General features: G+C 41.3%; 1 long non-coding RNA gene across 2 annotated transcripts in view; it reads right to left on the bottom strand.

Moving 5' to 3' along the window:
• LOC115896557 overlaps positions 1 to 10886 on the bottom strand; it is a 248835-nt gene extending 237949 nt beyond the window's left edge. For both annotated transcript variants that reach the window (XR_004056478.1, XR_004056477.1), the window contains exon 1: positions 10698 to 10886. This is a non-coding gene — a long non-coding RNA (uncharacterized LOC115896557). The remainder of the gene's footprint in view (positions 1 to 10697) is intronic.
• Positions 10887 to 21692: the final 10806 nt, after the last annotated feature.

The raw sequence follows: 21692 nt of genomic DNA, 5'->3' as shown, positions 1-21692 counted from the left end.
CAGAGCAATACTCATTACAGTTAGCACATTTGGACATTAAAGAAACTGTATCATCCCTGAGAGTTCAGAGTAATGGAATTTCTGCTGCCTCTCAGTATTCATGTCATTGTCCTGAAGCATGGTGGCTTGATTACAAAAATCTTCAAGGAATCTTCATTCCAGGACCAGAAATTTCAGACTTGACAAAGTAAAGGTAGAAAAGTAAAGCTATGTCCCATAAGTGAGAAACTCTATGATAAGTCTCTGAAAAATGGAATTACAGAGGGAACCTCAAAATCCGGTGTAGTCCACACCACCAAGCACAGCAAAAACACAAAAGAAAATGGCAAATAAAAATGTAGGCAGTGAAAGAAAAATATTATGTATGAAAATCCAAATAAAGTGATAGATTCTTTAGCTCCATGAACAACTCTCTCCAAATAAACTTGCTGTCACTCTCAAAGAAGCTCATATGCATGTAGAAGTTTTCCAGCCATGGACAAACAAGAAAGAAGTGTCATTTCAAGAAGAGCTGGCCATGAGACAAAATGTTATTGTCAGAAGAACAGCAAAATTTCCAATCTCCCACCTTCTCCGCAGAAGGCTAATGCAACCAAAAACATCTGAAGAAGCCAAAATCCTCTATTTGTCATGTGGGCACGATGCCAGTACCAGATAAAGCAAAACAAGAGGGGTGATTATTTATTTTTCTCTTCAAAACAACCCCATGTGCAAAGATTTGATTTGCCTCCTGCTGTGCACCTTCAACGAGATGAACTCATGTAGTTAAAATTCCAGATCACATCACTTCTTTAAAAATCATCCCTAGGGACTTTGCTCTCTGGTTCTCTATTCTGTACCTTGCTGTCCTCTACCCATCCTTCCCAGCACTGCTTGAGCCCAGCAGCCCACACAGAGCCTCCCTTGCCTTTGGATTCCTAAGGCATTAGCTGTGCACATCACTCATTCTGACCCAACGCATGGAGCACTGCTTAGGGACCAAAGAGCGTCCCCCTCCTCCAAGAGTTCGTGGTTTGTTTCCCCAACCAGATTCTAAGATTATGGAAAACAGAGACCTTCCTTCTACTTCCTTATCCATCCCCTACCACAGTGCTGAGCTCATAGTAGATGCTCAGACCTACTATGCTCCATGCTGCCTTCCCCACCACTGCTCTGGATCATCACCCAGAAATAAATACCCTTACAGCGCGAAGGCACCACCATCAGGGTGGTCGCGGCTTCCCTTCTATTGCTTCAGTGTCTTCCCTTTCTCTGGTTTGCTTTTTAGACAAACAGTGGACAGAAACTAAAAACACCTGCAGGTCAATGAGTGTCCATTTAACGCAAAACGGTGGCTCTCAACACTAGAATACAGGTCAGGTCACCAGTGAATGTTACCATAGCATGATGGTAACAAAGGTCATAACCACCCTGAGCAAAAAACAATGTCAGGATCACTGAAGACCAAACAATTGCAGGGGACAGGGAGAAGTTTCACAGTATTTGGAACTAGGTTCCTAAAGCATCCAACAGGACCATTCTTTCTGCTGTAATGTGATAGTAGATTCTTAAATATTATGTTTTATCAAAAATTGGGATATTAAGATAGTTGTTTCAGTGGAAGGGGAAGATGATTAGGGTTAGGACTGGAGAGTTTCAGACATGATAACAATAGAGGATTTTCATAGCTATATGTTACTATCATAACCTAAAATGTACATACTCCATTGGTCAAGGTTGACAGAATAAACACAAATGTTTCAAACCACACACACAGTAATAACAATCTTCTCCATCTTCTTTGGCTTTTATTTTGTGATTCTGCTTATTTGAACCCCCAATCTTAAACCAAAGAGAGAAGAATACAAGCAAAACTTCAGAGCAGCTCACAAGGAAACACGCAAGAGTATCTTGCTAGGCTTTGCAGGGCCCTAATTTTTCTCCTCCCGCTTGGGGTTCCAGTTCCTCAGTCACCCATTATAACCAAGAGAAGCTGTATAATGCAAAAATGCTCCCGAATTAATAGAATAACTAGTATTATTTTCCATTATGAAAACTCCCAATAGAGGGAAAATGGCTAAACTCCAGGCTTAAAATTCAATTTGGGATTTTTGTAACAGTCACTGACTTCCTGGGGCCACATCAGCGATGTTTCCGTCAGGAGTCTATGGCCATAGAGATATTAGTCTTGCCCATTCCTGAGCAGCCTCTCCAGATTGTTTCCCTCCAAGATGCAGGAAAATGTTCGTTGTGCAATTTTTTAAAATCATAAAACCTAGTAGAAAGGACCAGAGGCGTCTCCCTAAGGTATAGGCACCCTCCAGAGAAAGAATGATTCTAGGGGTAAGGCTGAAGGTGCCTGTGGCTGTACCTTCAGGGCAATTCTTATGTCACATGGATCATGGGGATTTGGTGTTTTAAAGGAATATTGTCAAGAGGGAAAACTAGCAGGCCCCTTAAAAAGGTGAGAGTGGAAATCTAGTTTAAAAAACAAGGCATCTCATTCGTCTTCTACAGAATTTGCCAAATCCATCCTGGATGAGTGGACGAAAAGTCTTATTTCCATGGCATCAATTAAGGCCATTAATCCTTTCCAGCACTGACATATTGGTCTGGGCTTATTCAGGATTTTGACTAAAAAGCTTACACAGCAGGTTTTCTGATTGAGTCATTCTAAGTAATTCTGAGGCCCTGGGAAAGTCAACCTGCTGTATCATTATAATTGCCACAATGCTAAGTGTGCCACCTGGATGATCTAGACCATCTATGTGACATTTCCAGGAGACTTTTATAGCACCATCTCACAGATGAGAAAACCAAGGCATAGGGAGGTTAAGTATTGCTATGATCTGAATGTTTGTGTACCCCCAAAATTCTTATACTGGAATCTAATATCCAGTGTGATGGTATTAAGAGGTGGAGCATTTTGGAAAGTGCTAAGTTATGAGGTTCTGCCCTATGAATGGGATTTGTGCCCCTACAAAAGAGACTAAAGGAAGCTCCCTTGCCCCTTCTGCCATGTGAAGACACAGCAAGAAGGCACCATTTTGAAGCAGAGAGAACAGCCCTCACCAGACACTGAATCAGCTGGTTCCTTGATCTTGGACTTTGCAGCCTCCAGAACTGTAAGCAATAAATTTCTGTTTACAAATTACTGAGTCTAAGGTACTTCATTACAGCAGCTCAAATGGACTAAGAAAAGTGGCTTGCTCAAGAACATATGCCTGATAAAGTTGATGAAATCAGGATTCAAACCTAGGCTGTCTGATACAGGCCCACAGGCTTAAGCACTATACCACACTGCCTTTCTCCATGTATGCCACAAGGGCTTAATATGAGTGGCTTACAAGGACTCATATTAAGTGACTTCCCAGTCAACACTTTGTGTTCACATCACATCCCCTCAACCCACCTTTTTGTGCTCACATCACATCTCCTCAGCCCACCTCTGATTTCAGCCCCAATTTTGGCATTGAGTTCTAGAAATCTCAGGTTGATTTCTTGCTTTCTCCCTCAGGACCTCCTGTGAAGGTGCGGGAGCCCAGGCAGGCCACATGCAAGTCAGCTTGGAAATCCTCAAGCAATGGGGCGTGAGAACTGTGGAGAAGTGCCCCAGGCTCCAGCATAACAAAGGACAATCTGGAGACTTTCCATGCACTTCTCAGAACGCCAGTGTAACCATGTTCCCGTTGTCCACAGCATCAGCCTTGACAACATACCCTAATATTTTCCTTTCTGCCACATTCTCTCCATCCCCTCATTCCTGCTTCTTGGGTTCGACTCCTAAATAAACTACCTGCACCTGAGATCTACTCTCGGGCTTGGTTTTGGGGAACCAAACTTAGACATCCTGCGTTTGCAGCTTGATGAACCACACAGTTTCTTGCGGCTGCTTCCTAATCTGTTATTCAGACTTTTACATCCTACACAAATTTTCAGCAACCTGCCTGCCATTAGTTAGCGCTGAATGAAGTCCATCAGGGCATACATGCCAGAAGGTGCTACTGCCAGTACATGAGACAATTCTCATGTGTTAAAATTTACCTAAAGATTCCAGGCTGTGAGTTGCTGAATCTGCATTTCCACCTAGTTTGCAGAGAAGTGGCTATTCATCCAGGAAGACTTGTTCTGCTCACTAGTCTATACAGAAGGCTTGACATAGTTCTGTACTCAGTTATCCAGAAAGACAGTTCTGGTCCTCATATAATCATGTGGATGTGTTTAGAGATTCTGTAAGGTGAAAAAGCAATCTGCCAGTGCATTAATTTGGAGAAACTATGTATTTCTATTTTAAAACTGGAAAATTGCTTTTTAAATTTTTTCATTCCTCCAAATATTTTATTTTTCACTATGCTGAATGATCCAAATGCATTGTACATTCCCTATACTGTAGGCACAATTATCATGCCCTTTAACCACTATAGATGCACAATTAACTCAAAGTAATAAATTAACATTCAAGACAAATAATAAAATTCATGTTCACAATTTCCCCCATATAGAAAGACTGTAAGCATCTCCTTAAAGTTACGTGACAGTAATGCTATTTTGGCTTAAGACCAATTTTCAGTGCACAGATCAAGAATGTTACTTATTCTTTTGTTTGTTTGTGTTTTAATTGTGGTGAAATATACATAAAATTAATCATGTTAGCCATTTTCACTGTACAGTTCAATAGTGTTAAGTATATTTGCATTGTTGTACAATGAGTCCCCAGAACCTTTTCATCTTGCAAAACTAAAATTCTCTATCCATTAAACAACTCCCTGTTTCTCCCCTCCCCAGCCCTTGGCAACTACCTTCTACCTTCTATTTTTATGACTTTAAATACTCTAGATATTTCATAGAAGTGAAGTCATACAGTATTTGTCCTTCTGTGACTGGCTTGTTTCACTTAGCATAATGTCCTTGAAGTTCATCCATGTAGTAACTTCCTTTTTAAGGCTGAATAATTCCACTCCATGCAAACACCGCATTTTGTTTATTCAGTCATCCATCCATATACACTTTGTGTGGCTTCCACTTCTTGACTACTGTGAATAGCGCTGCTATGAACATGGGTGCACCAGCAAGTTGCTTTTAATGAAAATGATTACATTCTGTAGTGTTCCTTCAAGCTCACAGTCTTACATTCCTGTTGTCAAGAAAAGCTAACTTAAAGTCCTTCTTACTCAGTTATCTACATTTAGAATTAGCTTAACCTGTTGGCCTAACAGTCATGACCCAGTGTAGTCACTCATGTCTCAGCACAGATGAAAAAATGCAATTTACCTAGGAGGAAATAGGCTCAGTGGAGGGCTGCTCTTGGAGAACTCATCTTAACAAACTGGAAACAAAGTTATTTTGGGAGGTCATGTAAGCAGAGTGATTATCATTGTGAGGTCTGGGATCAAAATCCCAGCTCCAGCCCTCACCAGCTGTGTGACCTTGAGAAAGTTACTTGACCTCCCTAAACCTCAGTTCCTAATCTCTAAACAGAGGCAGTGATCGTAATAGTATGAACATTTAGGAACATGGTGAGGAGTAAATAAAATAATCCATATTAAGAATTTAGTGTCTGGCATACAGTAAGCACCCAGCAACTGTTAGCCCGTATTCTGTAGTTACAGGTCACCATTCCAAATCCCTCAATTTACAGATGAGGCTCAGCAAGTTGAAGGAACATTTACTCCTGCCTTCACACATAGCCATATGCATATGCAGACACAAAGCCACAGAGCTCCGTGTGCGCAAAGACCCCCTGTTTGATTTTAAAACCCTTTACTATTTAGCTATGAAAGTTTGGTTTATCTCAAAACTTTGATTAAAAAAACACATCAATTAACCTAAGTTTGATCCTGAGAGCCCACGGGTTTAAAAACAAAAGCTAAAAAACAGGAACTGAAAAAGTTTAAAAAAAAAATGTGAGCAAAAGTAAGTAAACAGCATGCACACTTTTTTACTTTTCTGCTAAGAAAATCTTTAACTTTGTATTTCTTAAATCCTGTTTAAAACACATTTGGCTTTCTTTTGCATCCAATGTGGACCATCATAACCATCATCCAAAGACCAATGCACTTTAAATAATGATCCATGCTTTTACTTGGCCTTTCCACAGGCTGGACCAAATTACCAAATTTCTCTCCCCGCTGCCCCCCGCCTCCTGCACATTTCTGCCTTTGCAGCTCTGATTTACTAGAGTTGAACACATTTGGGCAATTCGTTAGACAACAGTCCAAAGCTTCAGGGCAACTTGGGGGCCACATTCCCATAGAATTCAGAGTTTGCAGCCTGCCAGCCAAGCATGCTCCCTCATGCACGCTGCTGCTGAGCAACTCCCAGTCCCATAAAATAGCCTCCCAGCTCCAGAGTCCTCTCTAAATCTCTGGCTCATAGTACCTTTCAAGTACATAGTGAGCTTCCTCTAGCATTCTGGGACAATTTAAGAAATCTACCTGGCTCTTCTTTTTCATTTTTAAATTTTTAAAAAATTATTATTTATTACTATTGTTATTTTTTAAGCCAGGGTCTCACTCTGTCATCCAGGCTGGGGTGCAGTGGCAGGATCACAGCTCATTGCAGCCTCAAACTTCTGGGTTCAAGCAATCCTCCTGCCTTAGCCTCCCAAAGTATTGGGATTATAGGCATGAGCCACTGAGCCTAGCCTTCTTTTTTTGATCAGATTTACATTCTTCAGTATTCAAGGTTCACAATGCAAAGCAACATTAACGATTTATTTTCTTCTCAGATATTGTGCGTGTGTGTGTTTGCACGCGCATGTGTGTGTAATTTTATTTTATTTTCTAGCTGGAAAGAGGCTGTTTCTCTTGAGCCTAGTCAGTTCTTAGAGATGGCGAACGGCTCAGCCTTTCACATGAAAACTACCCAATCCAGCCTTTCATATGAAAACTACCTAATCTTGCCTGTGCACCCAAGGAGGCAATATTCCTCTGCATCAATTAACCCAGGGCCAGGTATCAGGCAACTAGGGGCCACCCCTATATCTTAGAGCCTGACCCAAATAATTCGAACTAGCCAATCCTAAACTGTCTACCCTGCCCTGCCTTTCTCATGAAAACCCATTTACTGGGGGCTCTGGTCAAACTTTCCCCCAGTTCCTATCTTCTGCTTCCTACCACCCTATTGTTTTTCCATGTGCCCCTGCATGGCATGACCATGCCTCCTGTTGCTAGGACCTGCGAGCATAAACTTGGTTTTCCTGAGCTTCTCCTCTGTCTCCTTTTGTGGCCACAGCTAATGAAGCATCTCATAAAAGAGTGCAAAATATCAGGTCACCCTGCCTCGTTCCTGTTCCTGCCCAAGAACCACTCAGCACATGAGGGGTTAGCAACACAGGCTGGGCATTAAAATCACCTGGAGCACTTCTCTATAAAACTATGGATGTCTAGACATCACTTCAGGCCATCTGAAGCTGAACCTCTGAGGATGCCATGCAGGGCTCAGCTGTTCCTAGGAACTACCCGGGTGATTGTGATGAATGGCGAGGGCTGAGAACCTCTGTCCCACCAAAACAGGATGTCAGTGTACAGCCCCAGGCCCCGCACTCCAAGGGCAGGCCGTGTACAAGATGAATTGCTGCAGAATCCTTCAAGGCATACCAAAATTCCCATAAGAAGTGACCCCAATTCACCATTAAAGGGGAAAATGTCCTTCCTCAGCTCATCTAGAAATAAAACCTACAGGACTCATTTCTACCTGGGGTCACTGAAGGCCTAATCTTATACTCCAGCCAACGTCACACCCTGTGTGCACATCTTATCTGGCTGAACACTGCTTCCAGCCTGTCCTCATGACTAAGCCCACATAACTCCACTTCACTGCAGAGTAAATCAGAGAGAACTTTACTACGGCTGGGGCTCTACAGGAGAGCTCAGGGGCCACCAGCAGAGTTCTCTCTAAGCAGCAGGACCAGTCCATGTGAGATGACCATGACCCAGGGAGCAGGTAGACCCCTGAGTATCATCATCAAAAGATGAGGGAGGCAGACAATGTAGAAAATATTAAATGGCTGGACTGAAAGCAGAACATACAAGAGGATCATCCCAGTATAATCAGGGCTGCAAAGAACTAGGGCGGAGATTTAATGTTGAAGTGGATGCAGGCTGGAGAGACACTGACCAGAGCACTGGGCTCTGGTGGTAAAATGCCTGGATTGAACCCTGGCTCTGACCCATAATTTGTGGCAAGCAAGAAAACAAAAACTCTGTAAGCCTCAGTTTTCTTATCTATCAAGTGGGAATAATTGCTTTACTCATAGGGTTATTATGAGGAATAGGTGAGATAGTAAAGGGTGAGTGCCAGCACAGTAGCCGGTACTCAATCAAATATAACTGTAAAACAGAGGGACAGTTCCTAAGGCCCAAGACGGAGTTTTAGTCAAAAGGAAATAAGGCAAAAGGCCAGTTACAAGATGGAGCAGGCCCTGCAGTGGAGTTGAAAACCCAGGTCACCATGATGACTGTAGACTAGAACTTTGGGTTCCAGTTTCTTTGCAAAAACAAGATTGTCCCCCAAGTTCTGGACAAATTGGGCAGCCGTGGCCTTAGCTACAAAGGTTAGAAAGAGCCAAGCAACCATTACCCTGACTGTCTTGGCACAGGTTCAAAGCTGGTGATCACTCCCTGAGATTTTGAAAGGTCACTTGCCTTTTAATCCACAGGTCCTTCCCAGTGTGGTCCTTCAAGAATTATTTCTTTTTTTTGTTTTTTCAACTAACCCCTAGTATTTTCCATGCCCATGTTCTGGGCAGGGGTCTCCCTTCTGTCTAGCTCTCCAGCCATTTGAATGTCTCCATCTGGCACTGCCCCTGTTTTACTCTGTTTCCCCATCAGCCTTCATTCTAGACCCTTCACACAGGCAGCTCCCCAGCCCACAGAGTCCAAAAGCAGGCTTTCTTCTCTATCCTTTCTCCCCACTCTCACCCAGACCCATCCTCTGCCCTACCCACCCATCCCTGACAAGCTAGGATCTCATTATCCTCCAACTGAACCATATAAAGCCTCCATTTAGGAATTCTCATACATATTTTCATGTTAGCAACACCCACCATCTTCCCTGGAAAGTTCCCATTAGTTTTCCCTTAAGCACTGAAAATACAGTAAGACTTCACATTAACATTTTAACACAGAAACCTCTGTCCTGGCTTTTCGGTTCACTGTCATTCAGGGGGAGGGAAGCATTTTACCATACTCTGAGAACCAATTCCTGAGGTGGAAAAATGGGGACATTTTTCTAAATATGTTTGTTTCTGATCTTCCTTGCTGTCCTCCACCAGCCTCCCATGAAGCTGATGCCCCCATCGGATTGGACCTGCACTCTTGGTGAAATGTTGCTGCTGCTGCTGCTCATGAGAGCAGAGATATTTGTGATCTGTTTCTGGCACAGACCAATAGATCTGTTGTTTTCCATGGCCAAAGCTTGAACTTCTAATTTCGTCCAGCCATTTCACAAACTTGGTTATAGACCTGTCTACAGGGGACCAAGCAAGAGAACCATTCGAGAGCATCAGGTGTGGCTAAAGATCAACAGGCCCAAGTGGTAGAAGGTGGCCAAGAGGGTACTGACTCATCAGGCAGCATGTCCTACCTACTACCCGTGCTACAGAATGTCGTCTTCTGCTTATTCTCTGCACTCACACAAAGGAACCAAGTGAAAGAAACAAATAATGATATGTGATCAGTTGTATTACTGGGTTAGCCAGTACAGGAAGAACATTGCCTTTTTATAGAGATACCAATTCATAGACCATTTTTAAAGCTGAAAGGGAACCCAGGGATAATCTCCCCAACTGCTTTTTTTTTTTTTTAAGCAGATGAAGAAACTGAGGTTTTAAGAAATAAATGGAACCACCAAGGCTCACAAGAGCTGGACAGGAACTGACCTCCCTCTTTCTGTACTTTTTCCATTGCACCACACTATTTACAAACACTATTTACAAAACGCATTTTTAAAATATAAGCATATGATCAGAGACAGAAAGAGGATACATTGGTAGAATTTTTTCCTTGAAAATTATTTGTAATGCCATAATGTTTTTACAGGCAATATGCATAGCTGAATTGTTCTTGGAGAGTGATAAAGTACTAAGAATCAAAGAAGTTATTTGGTTGCAGGGAAGAAAAAAGGAAGAAAGTAAAGTTGGATAGAGAAAACCAAGATGGGAGGTTTAAATAAGTATTGGGGTGAATATCAGATCGAGGAGGGAAACATAGGAATGAAAAAGGAAACATACAGAGGAAGGACATTAAAGATCAGGAGAGATAAAAACACTTCCAAGAAACCTAAAAAGTACTTTCAATGGTAAAGCGTGAGAATCCTTAATGTTAGCGATTTAAAAACCTGTGAGTCACAGAAAAGGACAATGGGGGAATGACCTCTACTAAGCAGGTGATTTACCTATTTTCTCACTCAATCCTCACAAAACCCCACTAGAGGTTATTATCATACCTATTTTACAGACAAGAAACTATGTCTCGGAAAAATTAACTCGCCTATGGTCACAAAATGAAAATGCAGTAAAGCCAAGATTCTAATTCAAGATTGACACCAAAATCCATCCACCTATCTAGAAATCATGGCTTTCTTTACATCAGTAAATCATAACACAAGTAATAGTGCAGAGATTAAATATTTTCTTTGAGCAACATTAAAAAAGTAACATTACCATGTCATGTTTGTGCCTCTAACATCACAGCCTGGAAATGCTATGTTCTACTAACCTTTACTTTGGGTCAGAAGAAGTTACTGCCAGGCATTACAGGAACTTGGAATTGGGTTTTGGAACAATCAAAGAGTAACTGATGTGGGAAGTCCTTTACTTCTTCCAGTGATAAAAAGATGATTGTACCAAGGGCTCATGTCCACATTTCCAAGTGAGACAATGTGAGTCCTCACCTGGCAAGTAGAGTTTATTTTTTCCACCTCATTTCAATTCAGAGTAGGCTTCAGAAGTCCTAGTAAGTATTCAGTTTCAATTCCTTCATTCTTATGTATTTTTTTAAGTTTGGTCATATTTGTCATATTTTTTTTTTTTTTTTTTTTTTTTTTTTGAGACAGAGTCTTGCGTGTCGCCCAGGCTGGAGGGCAGTGGCGCAATCTCAGCTCACTGCAAGCTCCACCTCCCGGGTTCATGCCATTCTCCCGCCTCAGCCTCCGAGTAGCTGGGACTACAGGCGCCCGCCACCACACCCGGCTAATTTTTTGTATTTTTAGTAGAGACGGGGTTTCACCATGTTAGCCAGGATGGTCTCGATCTCCTGACCTCGTGATCTGCCCGCCTCGGCCTCCCAAAGTGCTGGGATTACAGGCTTGAGCCACCGCACCCGGCCTGGTCATATTTTCAGTATAATTTAGCTCCAAAAATTCTAATAGCACCTCTATTTAAGAATATATCACAAGATGTCCATATGTTGGGGAAATGATAATAAATTGACTAAAAGTTCAGATTCCCTTGATAATTTTCTATTCCAAGGAAATTGAGTGTGTGTGTGTGTATGTGTGTGTGTATGTGTGTATATATATGTACAGAATACGTAGATAGATACTCATTTAGGAGGTATATTTTGCTTTCTGGTAAGATTGCAACACAGCTGGAAATTAAGTTTCATAATCTCTTGTGTAGTTTTTTCTTTTGTTCTACACATTACTTCTTAATCTCCCTACCCGCAAAGGTGTTATAATAGCAAAGTAACTGAACTGATGCCATTTTTGAAGTCCTAACATGACAAAAGAATTTTAACAGTTACCAGAAGTTGATTTGATAGATTTTAATAGATTTAGTTGATTTCAATGGATTATGATTTCAAATGACAGCAAAAAGGGAGTGAGGAGATCGGAAAGGACAAGAACATCAAATTACCAGAAAGGAGTTTCCTCACTCGAGATAACTTTTGTTAAAACTTTTTTTTAACCCAAAGCTGAGTTTACTTTTCATTCATTTCCACATTAAATTATAAACAATACTTTTTGAGGTGTTATATTTAGATGGTTTTAATTTGGCCGGTCTAATACACAACCTAAAAAGTTTCCATTAGGGTGTGACAATGCCTAAAAACAAAACCAAACAAAACCTTTTCCTGTTCTGCTTAAGGTGGGTGGATCAAAGAATGTTTAGGCAGATAAGAGGGCTTCAGAGGTTGTACAGTCCCAGTTACCGGGAAGATTATAAAGAAGGGTTATCTTTAAATCATGGCTGTGAAGAGTTTCTTGCCCAAAAAAGCAAGAGAATTCTCCAAACAATTGTTGGTTAATGTCCAATGCAGTTTGCTACATTTCACATCTTCTCTGTCTTCAAAAGCTACAAATTTGAAACTTTGCTGGGTAGGAAGGTTTTGAAACTCTCAAGTTCCATTTATTCTTGGCCAAGCTCAGCAGTCTGGTTCCCAAGATGGGCATGGGAGAGGGTCAAACTGTTGAAATAGTGATTTCCCCATCACCCAAGCTCCCCAGAGAATGAGATAAAAACAACTTTTAAACAAGTATAGATCTAAAACACAACTAAAAAAGTATTTTGTGTTTTAACAGCCAAGGTCCAAGGTGTCCTGGCTCTGCAGATTGAGCCCCACCTTTCTTTGGGAGTAACTTATTGAAGTCAAGTGTCCTCCCCATAGTGGGGGAAAGACATGTTCATTGCCAGCAAGACATAAAAGAAATCACAAAGGGCAAATTAGAACTGCTGCACCACGCAGGAACTTAAAGGTTCATTTAATGTTTTTTTGGCTTTGGGGTTTTTGTTTTGTTTTTGCTTTTATTATGGTACTCTCTCATAAATATGAACTGAACTTACCTTTATCAGAGTACAAATAAGAAAGACATTCTGAGATCTTCAGTTTGACTCCTGGATGAGTCATCCTGCACCCCCACTGCTCGCCCACCAGTCCCCAGGCTGCCATTACATTGGAAAAACAGCAAGTGAAGAATTATCAGAGGGAAAATCTAAACTATAAAGAAAAATCTAGGCTGGGGACAGCGGCTCATGACTGTAATCCCAACACTTTGGGAGGTGGAGCCCAGGAGTTTGAGACCAGCTTGGTCAATATAGTGAGACCTCATCTCTACAAAACACTTAAAAAAAAAATTAGCCAGGCATGGTAGTACATGCCTGTGGTCCCAGCCACTCAGGAAGCTGAGGCAGCAAGATCACTTGAGCCCAGGAGGTTGAGGTTGCAGTAAGCCATGATCGTGCCACTGTACTTCAGCCTGGGTGACAGAGCGAGATCTTGTCTCAAAAAAATAAATGAATAAAATAAACAAATAAATAAATGAGCAATCTTTCCTTTTGTCCCCTGCACTGCCACATACAACACAGGATTGACAGTGGACACCTCAATGGTTAATCAACACTCTGACCTCAGTTTACACATCCTCTGGGAAGGAAGCCCCTTTATGAGGAGTGCATTGTGGGAAAACAAGGGGAATGTTCTTCATAAATCTCAGGGCAAAGTGCCTGTCCTGCAGCTGCACAACAAAACACTTCCATACACACCATCCATCCACCCATACCCTAAATAAGATTCCCTCTAGATAAATGTAAGGCATCTCCTACATTTTTCATCTCCTGTCTCCAGTTTTAGGGCTCATTATCTTTTATACTCCCCACATGGTCCCCAATCTTTTTACCCTATATCAAATAGGGAAAAATTAAATAATGTGTAAAATTTAATAATGTGTGTCAAAATTAAATAATGTGTATAAAACACCAAGTGCAGGCTTCTCCTCCCTCACCCCACCAAAACAGACCCAAGCACACCTGCTTTCTCCTCACAGTTCAGTTCCAACGACATTAACTGAGCATCTGTGTCAGTGCTTGGCAATCTCTAGTGCCACCTTCACAATTTTTACATTGTACCTTTTCTACACATGACCTGGGCTATCACTATTTGTATTTAAATCAATTCATCTCTTAAAAAGTAAAGAAACGTATTTTTAAAAGAAAGCTTATCCCTACTGTGGACAGAAACTTACATTACTCTCCCTAATTAGATTAAATAAAGCAAGCACATAACCATTAAAAATTATTTTACATATTTGTTTGTGAAACACCAAGCTGGAAAAATTTATAAAAAATATGAAATAAAACAGTATATGACCCCTGCCCTTAAAGAACAGTTTCAAGGTGGGTAGGACAGGAATAAAGTATAGCACAGAGGCAGACACAAAAACCAACCTGGGAAGATAATCAGAGGTGTTTACGGAGAGGACACGACCTTATAAAATGGCACACTGCCGTGAAAACACAACACTTCGAGTGAAGTGCTTATTTATTTTCTCATGCTCTCTCTCACCCTACCCTCCCATCTACCATCCATCAGAACACAATTTTCTGTAGTTCTTAGCATGTGAGCACATTCCCAAAAGTGAGAAGTATCAACAACCATACTGAGAAGTTCGTTCCTCGTAGGGAGACATCATCCAGTTTTGCCTCGGGCAAAGTTTGGCACTCACAGCGCCAGGAGACACCATTCATGCTACAATATACATACAAAGCAGCTCTGCTCTAGAGGTAGATAGTGGAGAGAAGGTATAACAGATTCACAGAGTCATTAGGGATGGAGATTTCTTCTGGCTTCTTGCTGCATTCTCCTAACCATGTGGCTTTCATTCTCATAGTTGCTTCATGGTCACAAGATGGCTGCTCCACCACCACCATCACAATTATATGACAGGAAACAAGACACACAGGAAGAGGGTGGTGCCTGTAGCAGGGAAACCAAAGCTTTCCTAGAAACCTTCCAAGTACAACACTGGCCAGAAACTGTGTTACACGCATACCCTGGGCCTCAAAAAAGGAGAGGAGATGTGATTTTGTTGCAGTTGTCTTTCTGGTTTTTGTTTTTGGACACATTGTTGCTTTTAAAGAAATTAGAGACTTATTAGCAAGGATGAAGGGAAGAAAAGACTTTTGGATGGATGTCACAGCCTTTATAACCTAATCTCTGATGTGACACTCCATCACTTCTGCTGTATTCTGTTGGGCACCCGGACCCCGTTACATAAGGGTGTGAATACCAAGAGTTGGGCATCTCTGGAGCTGTCTTGGAGTCCAGACACCACAGAAGGCAACTGGCAACATCTGCCAGACATCAACCCTCTAACTTTTATTTCATATGCCTTTATGAAACTTTAACATAGCTACAGTGCCAAGGGCACTTGATAAATATTTATCAAATAAAGAAGTTGAAGAATGAATATTTCAAACTATTGTGCCAGGCTGCTATCTTCCAGCAAAAAGTTGGCAGCATAACTATTTTATTAGGTTTCCAGCTTTTCTTTCTGCAATTGTAAGTTGGTGCAAAAGTAATTGTGGTTTTTGCCATAAACATAATAGCAAAAACCGCAATTACTTTTGCACCAACCTAATATTTGGATATTTTGTTAGAGTGATTTTCAAACATAGCTCCAACATGTCCCAAGTGGAGCCCCCAGTAGGTATCGCTTCACTTCTTCCTGGTTGAGTCAGAGAAACTCCTCTGACATCTATTTTTATATATTGGGATTCCCTTAAAAAAAAAAATTCTTTTGCAGAAAAAAAATTAATTGAAACTTTCTTATTGCATTTGCCTATGTTATTTTAAATGAAAACATGAGAAAATAAATAAATGAAAACTGTGGATAGTGTTAAAACGTACAGGTTGGGGCGTGCCCATGATGGCCAAGTAGGAACAGTTCCAGCTTCTAGCTCCCAGCGTGAGCAACACAGAAGACAGGTGATTTTTGCATTTTCAACTGAGGTACCGGGTTCATCTCACTGGGGCATGTTGGACAGTTGATGCTGGTCTGCAGGTGCAGCCTGACCAGCAAGAGCTGAAGCAGGGCAAGGCATCGCCTCACCTGGGAAGCACAAAGGGGAAGGGAATTCCTTTTCCTAGCCAAAGGAAAGTGAGACATACAACACCTGGAAAATCGGGAAACTCCCACCCTAATACTGTGCTTTACCAAGGGTCTTAGCAAACGGCACACCAGGAGATTATATCCCACACCTGGCCTGGAGGGTCCCACGCCCACGGAGCCTCCCTCATTGCTAGCACAGCAATCTGAGATCTAACTGCAAGGAGGCACTGAGGCTGGGGGAGGGGCACCTGCCATTGCTGAGGCTTAAGTAGGTAAATAATGCTGCTGGGAAGCTCGAATTGGGTGGAGCCCACCACAGCTCAAGGAGGCCTGCCTACCTCTGTAGACTCCTCCTCTGGGTACAGGGCATAGCTAAACAAAAAGCAGCAGAAACCTCGGCAGAGGTAAATGTCCCTGTCTGACAGCTTTGAAGAGAGCAGTGGATCTCCCAGCACGGAGGTTGAGAACTGAGAATGGACAGACTGCCTGCTCAAGTGGGTCCCTGACCCCTGAGTAGCCTAACTGGGAGACATCCCCCACTAGGGGCAGACTGACACCTCACACCTCACATGGCTGGGTACACCCCTGAGATGAAGCTTCCAGAGCAAGAATCAGACAACACTCACTGTTCAGCAATATTCTATCTTCCGCAGCCTCTGCTGCTGATACCCAGGCAAACAGGGTCTGGAGTGGACCTCAAGCAATCTCCAACAGACCTGGAGCTGAGGGTTCTGACTGTTAGAAGGAAAACTATCAAACAGGAAGAACACCTATACCAAAACCCCATCAGTGCGTCACCATCATCAAAGACCAAAGGCAGATAAAACCACAAAGATGTGAAAAAGCAGTGCAGAAAAGCTGGAAATTCAAAAAATCAGAGCGCATCTCCCCCTCCAAAGGAACGCAGCTCATCACCAGCAACGGAACAAAGCTGGATGGAGAAAGACTTTGACGAGTTGAGAGAAGCCTTCAGTTGATCAAACTTCTCAGAGCCAAAGGAGGAACTATGTAACCAGTGCAAAGAAACTAAAAACCTTGAAAAAAGATTCAACAAATGGCTAACTAGAATAACCAATGTAGAGAAGTCCTTAAAAGAACTGATAGAGATGAAAACCATAACACAAGAACTACGTGACAAATGTACAAGCTTCAGTAACGGACTCGATCAATTGGAAGAAAGAGTATCAGCGATTGAAGATCAAATGAATGAAATGAAGCGAGAAGAGAAGTGTAGAGAAAAAAGAGTAAAAAGAAATGAACAAAGTCTCCAAGAAATATGGGATTATGTGAAAAGACCAAATCTACATCTGATTGGTGTGCCTGAAAGTGAGGGGGAAAACGGAACCAAGTTGGAAAACACTCTTCAGGATATCATCCAGGAGAACTTCCCCAACCTAGTAAGGCAGGCCAACATTCAAATTCAGGAAATACAAAGAACACCACAAAGATATTCCTTGAGAAGAGCAACTCCAAGACACATAATTGTTAGATTCACCAAAGTTGAAATGAAGGAAAAAATGTTAAGGGCAGCCAGAGAGAAAGGTCGGGTTACCCACAAAGGGAAACCCATCAGAATAACAGCAGATCTCTTGGCAGAAATTCTACAAGCCAGAAGAGAGTGGGGGCCAATATTCAACATTCTTAAAGAAAAGAATTTTCAACCCAGAATTTCATATCCAGCCAAACTAAGTTTCATAAGTGAAGGAGAAATAAAATCCTTTACAGACAAGCAAATGCTTAGAGATTTTGTCACCACCAGGCCTGCCCTACAAGAGCTCCTGAAGGAAGCACTAAACATGGAAAGGAACAACAGGTACCAGCCATTACAAAAACATGCCAAAATGTAAAGTCCATCGATGCTAGGATAACACTGCATCAACTAACGAGCAAAACAAGCAGCTAATATCATAATGACAGGATCAAGTTCACACTTAAATGTAAATGGACTAAATGGTCCAATTAAAAGACACACACTGGCAAATTGGATAAAGAGTCAAGACCCATCAGTCTGCTGTATTCAGGAGACCCATCTCACATGCAGAGACACACATAGGCTCAAAATAAAGGGATGGAGGAAGACCTACCAAACAATGGAAAACAAAAAAAAGCAGGGGTTGCAATCCTAGTCTCTGATAAAACAGACTTTAAACCATCAAAGATCAAAAGAGTCAAAGAAGGCCATTACATAATGGTAAAGGGATCAATTCATCAGGAAGAGCTAACTATCATAAATATATATGCACCCAATACAGGAGCACCCAGATTCATAAAGCATGTCCTTAGAGACTTACAAAGAGACTTAGACTCCCATACAATAATAATGGGAGACTTTAACGCCCCACTGTCAACATTAGACAGATCAACAAGACAGAAAGTTAACAAGGATATCCAGGAATTGAACTCATCTCTGCAACAAGCGGACCTAATAGACATCTACAGAACTCTCCACCCCAAAGCAACAGAATATACATTCTTCTCAGCACCACATTGCACTTATTGCAAAATTGACCACATAGTTGGAAGTAAAGCACTCCTCAGCAAATGTAAAAGAATAGAAATTATAACAAACTGTCTCTCAGACCACAGTGCAATCAAACTAGAACTCAGGACTAAGAAACTCAATCAAAACTGCTCAACTATATGGAAACTGAAGAACCTGCTCCTGAACGACTACTGGGTACATAACGAAAAGAAGGCAGAAATAAAGATGGTCTTTGAAACCGATGAGAACAAAGATACAACATACCAGAATCTCTGGGACACATTTAAAGCAGTGTGTAGAGGGAAATTTATAGTACTAAATACACACAAGAGAGAGCCGGAAAGATCTAAAATTGACACTCTAACATCACAATTAAAAGAACTAGAGAAGCAAGAGCAAACACATTCAAAGTTAGCAGAAGGCAAGAAATAACTAAGATCAGAGCAGAACTGAAGGAGATAGAGACACAAAAAACCCTCCAAAAAAATCAATGAATCCAGTAGCTGGTTTTTTGATAAGATCAACAAAATTGATAGAACTGCTAGCAAGACTAATAAAGAAGAAAAGAGAGAAGAATCAAATAGATGCAATAAAAAATGATAAAGGGGATATCACCACCGACCCCACAGAAATACAAACTACCATCAGAGAATACTATAAACACCTCTATGTAAATAAAGTAGAAAACCTAGAAGAAATGGATAATTTCCCGGACACTTACACTCTCCCAAGACTAAACCAGGAAGAAGTTGAATCTCTGAATAGACCAATAGCAGGCTCTGAAATTGAGGCAATAATTAGTAGCCTACCAACCAAAAAAAGTCCAGGACCAGACGGATTCACAGCCGAATTCTACCAGAGGTACAAGGAGGAGCTGGTACCATTCCTTCTGAAACTATTCCAATCAATAGAAAAAGAGGGAATCCTCCCTATCTCATTTTATGAGGCCAACATCATCCTGATACCAAAGCCTGGCAGAGATACAACAAACAGAGAGAATTTTAGACCAATATCCCTGATGAACATCGATGCAAAAATCCTCAGTAAAATACTGGCAAACCGGATCCAGCAGCACATCAAAAAGCTTATCCACCATGATCAAGTGGGTTTCATCTCTGGGACGCAAGGCTGGTTCAACATATGCAAATCAATAAACGTAATCCAGCATATAAACAGAATCAAAGACAAAAACCACATGATTACCTCAATAGATGCAGAAAAGGCCTTTGACAAAATTCAACAGTCCTTCATGCTAAAAACTCTCAATAATTTGGTATTGATGGAACATATCTCAAAATAATAAGAGCTATTTATGACAAACCCACAGCTAATATCATACTGAATGGGCAAAAACTGGAAGCATTCCCTTTGAAAACTGGCGCAAGACAGGGATGCCCTCTCTCACCATGCCTATTCAACATAGTGTTGGAAGTTCTGGCCAGGGAAATCAGGCAAGAGAAAGAAATAAAGAGTGTTCAGTTAGGAAAAGAAGAAGTCAAACTGTCCCTGTTTGCAGATGACATGATTGTATATTTAGAAAACCCCATCGTCTCAGCCCAAAATCTCCTTAAGCTGAGAAGCAACTTCAGCAAAGTCTCAGGATACAAAATCAATGTGCAAAAATCACAAGCATTCTTATACACCAGTAACAGACAAACAGAGAGCCAAATCATGAATGAACTCCCATTCACAATTGCTTCAAAGAGAATCAAATACCTAGGAATCCAACTTACAAGGGATGTAAAAGACCTCTTCAACGAGAACTACAAACCACTGCTCAGTGAAATAAAAGAGGACACAAACAAATGGAAGAACATACCATGCTCATGGATAGGAAGAATCAATATTGTGAAAATGGCCATACTGCCCAAGGTAATTTATAGATTCAATGCCATCCCCATTAAGCTACCAATGACTTTCTTCACAGAATTGGAAAAAACTGCTTTAAAGTTCATATGGAACCAAAAAAGGGCCCGCATTGCCAAGACATCCTAAGTCAAAAGAACAAAGCTGGAGACATCACGCTACCTGACTTCAAACTATACTACAAGGCTACAGTAACCAAAACAGCATGGTACTGGTACCAAAACAGAGATATAGACCAATGGAACAGAACAGAGTCCTCAGAAATAATACCACACATCTACAGCCATCTGATCTTTGACAAACCTGAGAGAAACAAGAAATGGGGAAAGGATTCCCTATTTAATAAATGGTGCTGGGAAAATTGGCTAGCCATAAGTAGAAAGCTGAAACTGGATTCTTTCCTTTCTCCTTATACAAAAATTAATTCAAGATGGATTAGAGACTTAAATGTTAGACCTAAAACCATAAAAACCCTAGAAGAAAACCTTGGTAATACCATTCAGGACATAGGCATGGGCAAGGACTTCATGTCTAAAACACCAAAAGCAATGGCAACAAAAGCCAAAATTGACAAATGGGATCTAATTAAACTAAAGACCTTCTGCACCACAAAAGAAGCTACCATCAGAGTGAACAGGCAACCTACAGAATGGGAGAAAATTTTTGCAACCTACTCATCTGACAAAGGGCTAATATCCAGAATCCACAAAGAACTCAAACAAATTTACAAGAAAAAAACAAACAAACCCATCAAAAAGTGGACAAAGGATAAGAACAGACACTTCTTAAAAGAGGACATTCATACAGCCAACAGACACATGAAAAAATGCTCATCATCACTGGCCATCAGAGAAATGCAAATCAAAACCACAATGAGATACCATCTCACACCAGTTAGAATGGCAATCATTAAAAAATCAGGAAACAACAGGTGCTGGAGAGGATATGGAGAAATAGGAACACTTTTACACTGTTGGTGGGACTGTAAACTAGTTCAACCATTGTGGAAAACAGTGTGGCGATTCCTCAAGGATATAGAACTAGAAATACCATTTAACCCAGCCATCCCATTACTGGGGATATACCCAAAGGATTGTAAGTCATGCTGCTATAAAGACACATGTACATGTATGTTTATTGCGGTACTATTTACAATAGCAAAGACTTGGAATCAACCCAAATGTCCATCAATGACAGACTGGATTAAGAAAATGTGGCACATATACACCATGGAATACTATGCAGCCATGAAAAAGGATGAGTTTGTGTCCTTTGTAGGGACATGGATGCAGCTGGAAACCATCATTCTCAGCAAACTATGGCAAGAACAGAAAACCAAATACCGCATGTTCTCACTCATAGGTGGGAACTGAACAATGAGATCTCTTGGACACAGGAAGGGGAACATCACACACCGGGTTGTATTGTGGGGAGGGGGTAGGGGGTAGGGATAGCATTAGGAGATATACCTAATGTAAATGAGGAGTTAATGGGTGCAGCACACCAACATGGCACATGTATGCATATGTAACAAACC

This window comes from Rhinopithecus roxellana, chromosome 3, assembly GCF_007565055.1.
Source record: "Rhinopithecus roxellana isolate Shanxi Qingling chromosome 3, ASM756505v1, whole genome shotgun sequence".
NCBI lineage: Eukaryota > Metazoa > Chordata > Mammalia > Primates > Cercopithecidae > Rhinopithecus > Rhinopithecus roxellana.
Note: the sequence above shows the minus strand (reverse complement) of the source record. Positions and strands in the feature narration are given on the sequence as shown.